Below are 11,376 nucleotides of genomic sequence, written 5' to 3' on the forward strand. Positions count from 1 at the left end.
ATAGAACAAGACCCTTTTTTTTTCCCCTTCCCCTTTTTACCTTTGTTTTGGGGCCACCTCGGAGCTACCTGCACCTCTAGGAACGGTCCCGGTGCCCCCATCCCTTGACACCGAGGCGCTTCTCTCCATCTCACAGAGAGTCCTTCTTTGGCCTTTGCCTTCCAACCAGCTCCGGGGATCCGAGTCCCTTCCTTTTTGGTGTCCCTTGGCCGGACAGGCATCCAGCCGGGGCTGGGCTGATTACTGAGCCCTTCCACGGCCCTGCGGGGCCTTGTGTTTCTCAGGGTCAGCCTCAGCCATTCAGCAGGAGACCTGCTTGAGTGGCCTTCATCAGGAGTGCTCCGCAGATGCAGGCCTGACTGAGAGTGGTAGTCACGTTCCGCACCAAGGATGGGCACAACCCACACACAGGGCCTGAAGCCCGAAGCTACTGAAACCTTTTCCTGGGAACTGGCATGGCACCGCAGATGACCGTTGCTTTGAGGAGCCAGCACGTGAGGCATCACTGTGCTCTCAACCCAGTAGGAAATGCAAGCCAGACCTCTCGGATGAGAGAGACAAGTTCTTCGTCTGTTGGCTGTGCTTTGCAAGCCTCAAATTGCTGTTTGTTAACGCGCTTCACAAAGAAGGCGTGTTCCAGGCCTCCTGAGGCGCTGGATCAGCATATAAAAAGCCCGTGCCACTCCAGGCCCTTCCATCCACAGCTCTTCCCTTGCTCTGCACAGTGAACTTGGTAAGTCTGAACTCCACTCCTCTTCCTGCCGGTAGGATTGCTGTCAGGGGGACCGCTTGCCTTCTGATACGTGGTTCAGGCTTGAAAATACACTGGGCTCCCCTCTTCTGGGAGGTGAGTTGGTGAGAGAAGAGGGAAGGCTTTTTTCCTTTCCGAGAGGGACTCAGTTGGGCTCTTCTATAGCAGTGGCTCTGCTGAAGTCTGAGGCTGGACCACCCGTACCAACTAACTGGTTCAACAGGTGCTTCGTCTGACTTCCATGGTGCAACGCCCTGCCTTGCTCACTCCTGGCACATAAAGAAAATTTGCAGGGAGATCTGGCCCTAACCAGGCGCTGCCCGTTGTAGGAGAAGCTGAGCCGGGCTCTGAAGGGGCCCGACAGCTAATGCCCTCTGCCCGCTCTTGCTCTTGCAGGGTCGCCTCCCTCCGTGAGACATGTCGTGCTACGGCCCGTGCCTGCCAGCTGCCTGCGGCCCCACCCCACTTGCCAACAGCTGCAACGAGCCCTGCGTCACCCGGTGCGCTGACTCCAGCGTTGCGATCCAGCCCTCGCCAGTCGTGGTGACGCTGCCGGGCCCAATCCTCAGCTCCTTCCCTCAGAGCACAGCCGTGGGATCCACCGCGTCGGCTGCCGTGGGGAGCTCTCTCAGCGCTGGCAGTGTGCCCATTGCTTCTGGGGGCTCCCTGGCTCTGGGGGGCTTTGGGTGGTCCGGTCTGGGCCGTGGGCTCTGCGGGCCCCTGGCACGGGGCAATCTCTTATGCTGAAGCCCGTGGACTGCCTGCCCATGGTCAAGCACCAGGAGCCTCGAGGAAAGCCCTGGAGCCAGCCCTGAGAGCGCGGCCATGCTCTGCCGAGGAGCCAAGCGCCCACGCCTCTGCCTGGAGGAAGGGCCCGGCGCTGGCCTTCCGTCTCTTCCCAAGGGAGCCTCTCTCTTTCCCCCTCTTGCTCTGCTTTACCTTGCGCTCCCCATGAAATACGTCCTCTTTCCTTCTGCAGCGATAGGCCTAGGTGATACGTGGTTGCCAGAGCCTTGAAGAGGAATCGGAAAGGAAGCATCCCTGGCGTGGGGACTTTCCTTCAGATGGCAGCACTTCTCTGAGCTTTGCTCAGCCTCCAAACTGCATTGCTTAAGCTCTCGTCTTTTCCATTTTCCTTTGATTGTCTCATTAAAGGCATTGGGCACCAGCTTTGCCAGAGAGTCGTCTTTCATTCTCCCCTCTTCTCCAATACCAACCACCTGAGTATCCAAAAGCATCAGCACGGGGAACATGCTGATACACAAAATATCAGCCTGGGGAACAAACAAGAGGAGCTAGAGACGCGAGCACGCCTGCAGGGCTATAATTTATTGGCATCACAGAGACGTGGTGGGATGGCTTCTGTGAGTGGTGTGTTGGAATGGAAGGATACAGGCTCTTCAGGAAGGACAGGGAGGGGAGACGAGAAGGGGTTGTTCCCCGCTATGCCAATGACCAGCTGGATTGCATGGAGCTCCACCTGGGGAGGGATGAGGAGCCGACCAAGAGCTTATGGGTGATGTTATAGTGGGGGTCTGCTCCAGGCCATCCATTCGGGCAGACCAAGGCCCTCTGTAGACACGTTCACTAGCCCTGGTCCTCATGGGGAACTTCACCCAGCCCGATATCTGTTGGGGGGACAACACAGCAGGGCATAAGCAATCCAGGAGATTCCTGGAATGCCTTGATGATATTTTCCTTCTCCAAGTGATGGAGGAGCCAACAAGGAGAGGTGCCATGCTGGACCTTGTTCTCACCAACAAGGAGGGGCTGGTGGGGAGGGAATGTGAAGCTCAAGGGCAGCCTTGGCTGCAGTGGCCGTGAGGTGGTGGTGGTGGAGATCCTTAGGGCAGCGAGGAGGGTGCACAGTAAGCTCGCTAACCCGGGCTTTGTGAGAGCAGACTTTGGCCTGTTCAGGGATCTGCCTGGTAGAGTACCGTGGGATAAAGCCCCGGAGGGAAGAAGGGCCCCAGAAAGCTGGGTAATATTCAAGGATCACCTCCTCCAAGCTCAGCAGCGATGCATCCCAACAAAGAGGAAGTTGAGCAAAAACATCGGGAGGCCTACATGGATGAACAAGGAGCTCCTGGACAATCTCAAACAGAAAAAGGAAGCCTACAGAGGGTGGCAGCAAGGACAGGTAGCCTGGGAGGAAAACAGAGAAATCATCCGAGCAGCCAGGGATCAGGTTAGGAAAGCTAAAGGCCAGACAGAGTTCAACCTGGCCAGCCAGGGACATCCAGGGCAACAAGAAAGGCTTCTATAGGAATGTCGGTGACAAAAGGAAGACTAGGGAAAATGTGGGCCCTCTCCGGAAGGAAACAGGAGACCTGGTCACCCAGGATATGGGCAAGGCTGAGGTAATCAGCGACTTTCTTGCCTTCACTTGCCAGTGCCCTAGCCAAACTGCCCAAGTCGCAGAAGGCAAGGGCAGGCGCTGGGAGAGTGAGGAACCACCCGCTGTAAGGAGAAGACTGGGTTTGAGTCCACGTGAGAACCTGAAGGTGCACAAGTCCATGGGACCTCATGAGATACATCCGCGGGTCCTGAGGCAACTAGTGGACGAAGTTGCCAAGCCACTGTCCATCATGTTTGAGCAGTCGTGGCAGTCCAGTGAAGTTCCTGCTGACTGGAAAAGGGGAAACATAACCCCCATTTTTAAAAAGGGGAAAAAAGGAAGACGCGGGGAACTACAGGCCCGTCAGTCTCACCTCTGTGGCCGGCAAGATCATGGGGCAGATCCCCCTGGAAACCGTGCTAAGGCAAATGGAATTGAGGAGGTGATCGGTGACAGGCAACGTGGCTTCACTAAGGGCAAATCGTGCCTGACAAATGTGGTGGCCTTCTACAACGGTAGAAGACTGGTGCTGTTTAACGTCTTTGTTGGCAACATGGACAGTGGGTTTGAGTGCACCCTCAGTAATGCTGCTGATGACACCAAGCTGTGTGGTGCAGTGAAGGGATGCCAACCAGAGGGGCCTTGACAGGCTTGAGAGTTGGGCCCGCCTGAACCTCGTGGAAGTCATCAAGGCCACATACAAGGTCCTGCACACGGCAATCCTAAGCACAAATACAGGCTGGGCGGAGAATGGATTGAGAGCAGCCCTGAGGAGCACTTGGGGGTGTTGGTTGTTGTTGAGAAGCTCAACATGAGGCAGCATGCCCCACAAGATGGGGAGGGATGTTTTATCAGGGAGTGTAGCGATAGGACGAGGGGTAATGGTTTTAAACTTTTCAGTTTAAATCTACCCTCTTTTCAGAGGGTAGATTCAGATTAGACTTTAGGAAGAAACTCTTTACTGTGAGGGTGGTGTGACTCTAGGACAGGTTGCCCAAAGAAGTTGTGGATGGCCCATCCCGGGAGATGTTCAAGGCCAGGTTGGACGGGGCTTTGAGCAACCTGGTCTTGTGGGACATGTCCCTGTCCATGGCAGAGGGGTTGTAACGAGATGATCTTTAAGGTCCCTTCCAAGCCAAACCATTCTATGATTCTACGAAAGGTATCCGGAGCTCAGCCCAGCTGTTGAGAGAGTGGACCAGTCCCAAAAGGCAAAAGCTGGAGGCTGGCTCCTTCTCTCCGATGCCAAGCAGTACACAAAGGTGTAGGCGTCAGGAGCAGAAGCAGGAGCTGGAGCTGGAGCCGGAACAGGAGAAGCAGCATCAGGAGGTGGAGAAGCAGCATCACTCAGGAGCAGTGGGAGCAGTGGCAGGAGCCACAGTAGCATGCTGACGAGGTGGCCGAGTGGTGAAGGCGATGGACTGCTAATCCATTGTGCTCTGCACGCATGGGTTCGAATCCCATCCTTGTCGGCCAGCTCCAACAATGTTGCTCTCAGTTGCCAGCATCTCGATGTGTACCCTCAAAGTAGCCTTTATTTTGGGATGGAACTTGCAAGTGTTTGAAGTGGCTCAGGACGCACCTTGACTGCTTCTGTCTCCACACAGGCAAGAGGAACCAGAAGGGAGGGATCAGGCCAATCAGCCTCTCCTCAGTCCCTGGGAAGATGATGGAGCAAAACCTCCTGGAAGCAGTTTCCCAACACGGGTAGCGAGGAAGGTGGGCTGGGCTGGCTTGGGAGTAGTAAGCATGGATTGACAGAGGAGAAGTCATGCTTCACCAAGCTGGTAGCCTCCTACAGTGAGGTGACTAGCTTGGTGAAGAAGGGAAGAGCAGCGGATGTTGTCTACCTTGACTTCAGTAAGGCTCAAGCAGCCACAGGAACAAAAAGCAAAATACGTGTAAACCACTTTCTGCCACAGAACATTTCAAGTAACGTCTTTTCTTATGGGAGACATCGCCCTTCTCAGTTCATAGAGTCTCAGAATCGTTGGAGTTGGAAGGGACCTCTTGAGATCCTGTAGTCCAAGCCAACGGCTCCAGCAGGCTCAACAAGGGGTTTCTGGCCTTGAAATGGAATTTCGTGTTTCCATTTCGTGAAATGGAATTTGTGCCCATTGCTTCTTGTGCTGCCAGTTGGTACAAGAGAGAAGAGTCGTGCTCCCTCTTCATTCCCTTCCACCAGGTATGGGAAAAATCCCAGCTATCACAGCCTCCCCTCATATTTCAGACACACCAAGCCCTTAACTAGTTTTGTGACAAAGCGGGGATCTGCAGGGAAGACCTGTGTGGAGGCAGGAGTAGCCAGCAGCCAGCCATGCCACAAAGGGATGTGCTGTCCCGGGTGGTCAGGAGCGACTTGGCAGGGGTCAGAGGGACAGGGACGATCCGGCGGGGTGGCTGGAGCCTCTTCGTGCCCACACGATCTCCCTGCTCTTACACACAATTGCACTTCTACTTCTCTGGCCACCCGCCTCCCTCTACCAGTCCCTGGACAGTTCCTTGGGACATCTCTTCCTTGGGATATGCTCTCCCTACCTTGCTCTCCCCTGGGCGTGCTCCACTCGCTGCATCATCTGGCTTGATACTCGACAGCAATTATACACACTCGCTTTCTCACACTCCACAAGCTGGCACATTGTTTCCACTCGCCCTGGTCTGTCCAGGTGCCGGCACCCCAGACAAACAGTCCCTATGACCTCTGGTCCCACTCCAGTGACTGTCACCAAGGAGACAGGAACCACGTCGACCTGTGGTGTGACTCCAGTTGCTGTCCCATAGACTTCCATACACACACGTGCACCCAGAATAGGGAGCCCCTCCCCAGGGCAAATAGTTCAGAACAGAACTTAAGACAAAGACCAGACAGGATGCACTGATCAGAAGCAGGCCATGGCCAGGCAAGCATCCTGAACAGCAACCAGTTCTTGAGGGACAAACACGTTATGACATCTCCCTCTAGTTTTCTCATGTTTTTTCCTGCCAGTACCACCCCGAGCCTTGCCTTCCCCCACCTCTAGTTCCTCCCCCAAAACATCCCATGCTGAGTCTCGTGCTGTCCCGTGATGCTCTTCCCCTGCACTCATCACAGCAGTTTACCAGATCAGCCATGAAGGTATTATACAAAACAGGCCCCAATACTGGGCCGTGGGGAACACAGCTGGTGTTCTGGTGGTGGTGGTGGTGGTGGTGGACCGGCCACCAACTGGATGTAAGTCCATTCACCACAACCCTTTGAGCCCAGCCGTCCGGCCAGGTCTTTTACCCAGTGAAGAGTAGACCCGTCCAAGCCATGAGCAGCCAGTTTCTCCAGGAGAATGCTGTGGGAAACAGCGCCAAAGGCTGCACTGGAAAACTGTGACGAGCCCTCCCTGCCCAAGCTTTCTCTTCACAACAAAAACACTGAAGTCCCTCCGCCTTTCCTTACAGGGCAGGTTCTCCAGCCCTTTGATCATCTCTGTGGCCCTCTTTTGGACCTCCTCCAGTCTGCCTGCGTCTTTCTCAAATTGTGGGGGCCAGAACCGGACACAGTTCTCCACATGTGGCCTGACAAGCGCTGAGTGGAATGGGGTGATCATTTCTCTACCTCTGGTAGTAATGGACCTTCAGATGCAGACCAGGATCTGATTTGCCTTTGCTCCTGCAGCGGTGCAATGCTGATGTACGTTCAGGCTGTTGTCCACCAGGACCCCCAGTTACCTTTCAGCAAGGCAGCTCCTCAGCCACATACAACCTAGCCTGTGCCAGGCCCTTTGGTTATGTCTTTGTTAAACTTCATACAGCTCTCGTGCTGTCCTGTGATGCTCTTCCCCTGCCCTCATCACAGTTTTCCAGGACTGAAAAGCCACTACAAAGAGGACAGAAGTTCTTCACAAAGAACCGTGTGGAGAGAACAAAGAGCAACCGGGAGAGGATTTACCTTTACGTAGGAAAGACATTTTTTAGAGTGAGAACGATCATGCGCTGCGTCAGTCTCCCCAGGGATATGGTAGAGTCCCTATGGCTAGAGGTGTCCAAGATGCAATTGGGCACGGTGCTAGGTAATCTCGTCTAGGCTCCCTTGCCCACGGAACACTGGACCAAATGCTCTTTTGCGGTCCCTTCCAATAGGGGTGATTCTATGATTCTATGAATATTCAGGAGGAACCTGTAGTTCTACCGAGGGAGGAACTCTTTTGGATACTCAGGTGGTTGGTATTGGAGAAGAGGGGAGAATGAAAGACGACTCTCTGGCAAAGCTGGTGCCCAATGCCTTTAATGAGACAATGAAAGGAAAATGGAAAAGACGAGAGCTTAAGCAATGCAGTTTGGAGGCTGAGCAAAGCTCAGAGAAGTGCTGCCATCTGAAGGAAAGTCCCCACGCCAGGGATGCTTCCTTTCCGATTCCTCTTCAAGGCTCTGGCAACCACGTATCACCTAGGCCTGTCGCTGCAGAAGGAAAGAGGACGTATTTCATGGGGAGCGCAAGGTAAAGCAGAGCAAGAGGGGGAAAGAGAGAGGCTCCCTTGGGAAGAGACGGAAGGCCAGCGCCGGGCCCTTCCTCCAGGCAGAGGCGTGGGCGCTCGGCTCCTCGGCAGAGCATGGCCGCGCTCTCAGGGCTGGCTCCAGGGCTTTCCTCGAGGCTCCTGGTGCTTGACCATGGGCAGGCAGTCCATGGGCTTCAGCATAAGAGATTGCCCCGTGCCAGGGGCCCGCAGAGCCCACGGCCCAGACCGGACCACCCAAAGCCCCCCAGAGCCAGGGAGCCCCCAGAAGCGATGGGCACACTGCCAGCGCTGAGAGAGCTCCCCACGGCAGCCGACGCGGTGGATCCCACGGCTGTGCTCTGAGGGAAGGAGCTGAGGATTGGGCCCGGCAGCGTCACCACGACTGGCGAGGGCTGGATCGCAACGCTGGAGTCAGCGCACCGGGTGACGCAGGGCTCGTTGCAGCTGTTGGCAAGCGGGGTGGGGCCGCAGGCAGCTGGCAGGCACGGGCCGTAGCACGACATGTCTCACGGAGGGAGGCGACCCTGCAAGAGCAAGAGCGGGCAGAGGGCATTAGCTGTTGGGCCCCTTCAGAGCCCGGCTCGGCTTCTCCTACGACGGGCAGCGGCTGGGAGTTCAGTGGAGAAAGACTGGAGTTGGGGCACGAGTCAAGAAAGCTGTGTCCAGCTGGAGGGCCCGCAATGGTGCCCTCCTCTGATTTTGGCCAAACTCCACAATGCACACCCTCCTCTCCACCACCTGAGCCTCCCTGCTGCCTGGTCACACCCTGCTGTATCTGAAGACATCTTCTCTCACCCACCTGGGATGTGACAGGCACAGGGACCTGGGCTAACCTGGCCAGAGCTACTTGCAATAGCCCCACAAAATGCAAGGGTCCCACTCGGTAAACGTTGTCAAAGGCAGAAGCAATGGCACGGCCCAAGAGTTGATGGACCTGCAGTGTCTGCAGAGAGGGGGTTTCTGGGCATTTTGGTGGGCCTGCGGTGCTGTATTGGTTTGTAATTGCAGGGTGACCCAAGAGGGTGCGTCCAAACGCAGGGAAGCTGCCCCTGTCCAAGTCAACATCTTTTGCAGCCTATACCTCAGCTGGCCTTGCCACTCCCAGGCATGGAGGCCCCATGGAGGCGCTCTGCTGCCTCCGGTTGCTGCATTACCAATGCCCTGTTTCACACCCTAGACCGTTCCATGAGGACAAGGGAGGCACAATATATGCAGCCCTCTCCACAAAAACTGTCCTGCCAACCAAGGAGACAAGAGGCAAAATGAACTGAGACTTACCAACTCCGCAGAGCAGAGGAAGGCACAAGGAGAGGATAGAAGAGCTGGGAGTTGGGCACACTTTTAAACGGCGGCCCAGAGCCCCAGGGGAGCTGAAAAATGACACAAACATGAAGCGTGTTGAGAAACAGCAATCTTGGCTCCTCAAAGCCCTGACGGTAGATGAAAGACCTTCTTTGATGATGCCTCCTTTGCCTGAAATGCTTGGCTCCCTTTTCATCCTGGGTAGCACTGAAGGGATTTTATTGATAGCAATTACGTTTCTTCCCCAGACCAATGCTCGTTTGAGGTCTCATTCCAGTTGCTGGTGAAGCCTCCCAGCAGATTCAGGCCACGAGTAGGTGTTGTGCGCATTCTGCCGCTCCTGGGGAAGGTGGCCGCCGCTTACCTAGGACTTTGCCTGTGGGGCACGCGTGAAGGCCACTCAGAAGGGTCTCTCTTTGACGGGCTGAGGCCGACCCTGAGCAACAGCAGTGCCTGCAGGCTATGGAGCTGCGCAGAGACCAGCCCAGCCAAGCCTCTGCAGAATGGCTGTTCCACTGAGGGACAGAGAATGGAGGAGACTCAGATCCCCGGGGTGATTGGAAGGTGATGGTCAAACAAGGTCCTCCTGCTGTCTGGAGAGAAACCCTGTTGTGTTCAGGGATGGGGACACGGAGGCCATTGCTGGAGTGGATCAGGCTGCTCGGTGGCCGATCTCTGCTCCCCTTGCGCCTCAGTGATGCACACGCTTTCCAGGCATGCAAAACGAGCCCAGCAGTTCAGCTGTTGTCTTCAGTCGGGGAAGGCCAGAGCGTTTTCTTTGGGAACTGCGCAGCCCTTGCCTTGCCTGCCAGGACTTTGCTCGTTACTCTGCCAAGGAGAATCAATGGCTCAGCGTGGCCCTGCAGAGCGATGAAGGAGCCTGCTGACTCATGCCTGAAAGAGAGCCATGACCAAGTGGACCAGTTTGCTTTGGCGCAGTCTTCCCAAACAACACTCGTCTTTGCATCATTGCCGGGGGCTCGTTCAGGTCACTGACCCAGAGGGTCTGGCTTCTTTTCCCTGGCTCAGGGACGAATTGGCACATTCAGGGCCCTTTAATTACAAGGTGTCACCAGCAGACCACCTTGGAGTCACCTGTGAGTCACCAGAAAGTGCTGAGGCACTATGAGAGACCTCATCGACACCGCGGTGCGAATCATCCATGCACTGGCATCAGGGGCTCTGGGGGAAATGGCTTCAGACGTGCAGAGGACCCTAGGCACAACTTCATGTCCGCATTCCTGCAGAAATGCAGCTTTTTGTACAGCGTTGTCATGGCTGTTAGCATCTTGCCCAACCACTTAGTGACTCCTTGAAATCCTGTCATGCTCCTTGGTGAAACAGCAGCCAAAGGAGGACAGCAGGGACGTGCCCTGACGTTCCCACTCCCAGACGTTTCTGGAGCACAGACCAAATTGAGGAAGGTTGCCACCTCTATGTGCGCAGGTCCTGGGGAGCCTGCTTTTTTGATGGACTGGTGTGACAGACCACCGGACATAGGCGGCAGCAACTGGTGCTGCCCTATGAGACACAGAGGAGACTGCCGGTCTGGAAAGGTTTGGGGGCAGCTCAAAGGCCAGCCGCCTGTGACCAGCACTGAGAACCGCCACTGACTGCCCAGGCTGCTTGGGAAGATGGGCCCCACTTTCACCCGGGTGGCCGTGCTGTTTGCGGGGAAGGGTCTTGGAAGGGGGATGTTGTCTTCTCCTGCAAGGGATCGATGGCTCTGCCTCTACTTCTGCCATCGTTTCCAGCAGGGCCATGCTCTGGGGCTGTTGTGCCATCCTGCCGGGACGGTCGACCCAGTGCCACGGCTCACAGCAGAAACGTGCTCGCTCCGTATAGGCAGAAACAGGTCCCAGGCGTCAGTATGGTGCCAGGGTGGGAGGCAGCCACCCATGCCTCTTTTCCAGGTGGAACTGGAAGTGCACTCACCGACAAAGCAGCCAGTGATGCTCCCTCCTGAAAGGCTCTGAGGCTCTGTGAGGAACCTGCAAGGCCCTCGACCCTCAGCGTGTCCTCAACTGAAGGGCAGGGAAGTGGCTGCCTCTGTCTTCCAACCCCCAAAGCCCCGAGATGTGGCCCTTTGAGACGTGGCCCAGCTCCGCAGAAGAGGCACGGGTTGCCCACAGCAATGTCTGCGCGGGAAGCTGCCAGCAGGAACCAGCCTCAAAGGGAAACTCCCCAAATGGGACGACCTGCCCTATGGCTGCCCTGTTCCCAGCCTGTGCTCTATGAGGGATGAGCGCTCTAACTACTCATGTGCACCAGCAAATGCCAAAGGCCGCCGTGGGTAAGGAGAGAGGTTGAGTACAGCCTTGCTGCTCCTCCCTCTCTGCTCTCCCTTCTGGCAACTGAGGGGTGGTGCAAAGAGGAGCAGACGCCAGGACAGACACCCTGCTCCTCACGTAGCCTCCTTTGCCACCAGACAGGAGCAAGACACAGCCCCTCACAGCTCTGCTACAGCAGGCAGTGAGTAGCGTGGCTGGGTTGCTCTC

At 56.0% G+C, this 11,376-nt stretch overlaps 1 non-coding gene across 1 annotated transcript; it reads left to right on the forward strand.

The window, feature by feature from the left end:
* The first annotated feature begins 4,479 nt into the window (after positions 1–4,479).
* TRNAS-GCU (transfer RNA serine (anticodon GCU)) lies at positions 4,480–4,561 on the forward strand. Its single transcript has one exon. It is a non-coding gene; the product is annotated as a tRNA-Ser (tRNA).
* The last annotated feature ends 6,815 nt before the right edge of the window (positions 4,562–11,376 follow it).

Source organism: Rissa tridactyla, chromosome 15 (genome assembly GCF_028500815.1).
Source record: "Rissa tridactyla isolate bRisTri1 chromosome 15, bRisTri1.patW.cur.20221130, whole genome shotgun sequence".
Classification (NCBI taxonomy): domain Eukaryota; kingdom Metazoa; phylum Chordata; class Aves; order Charadriiformes; family Laridae; genus Rissa; species Rissa tridactyla.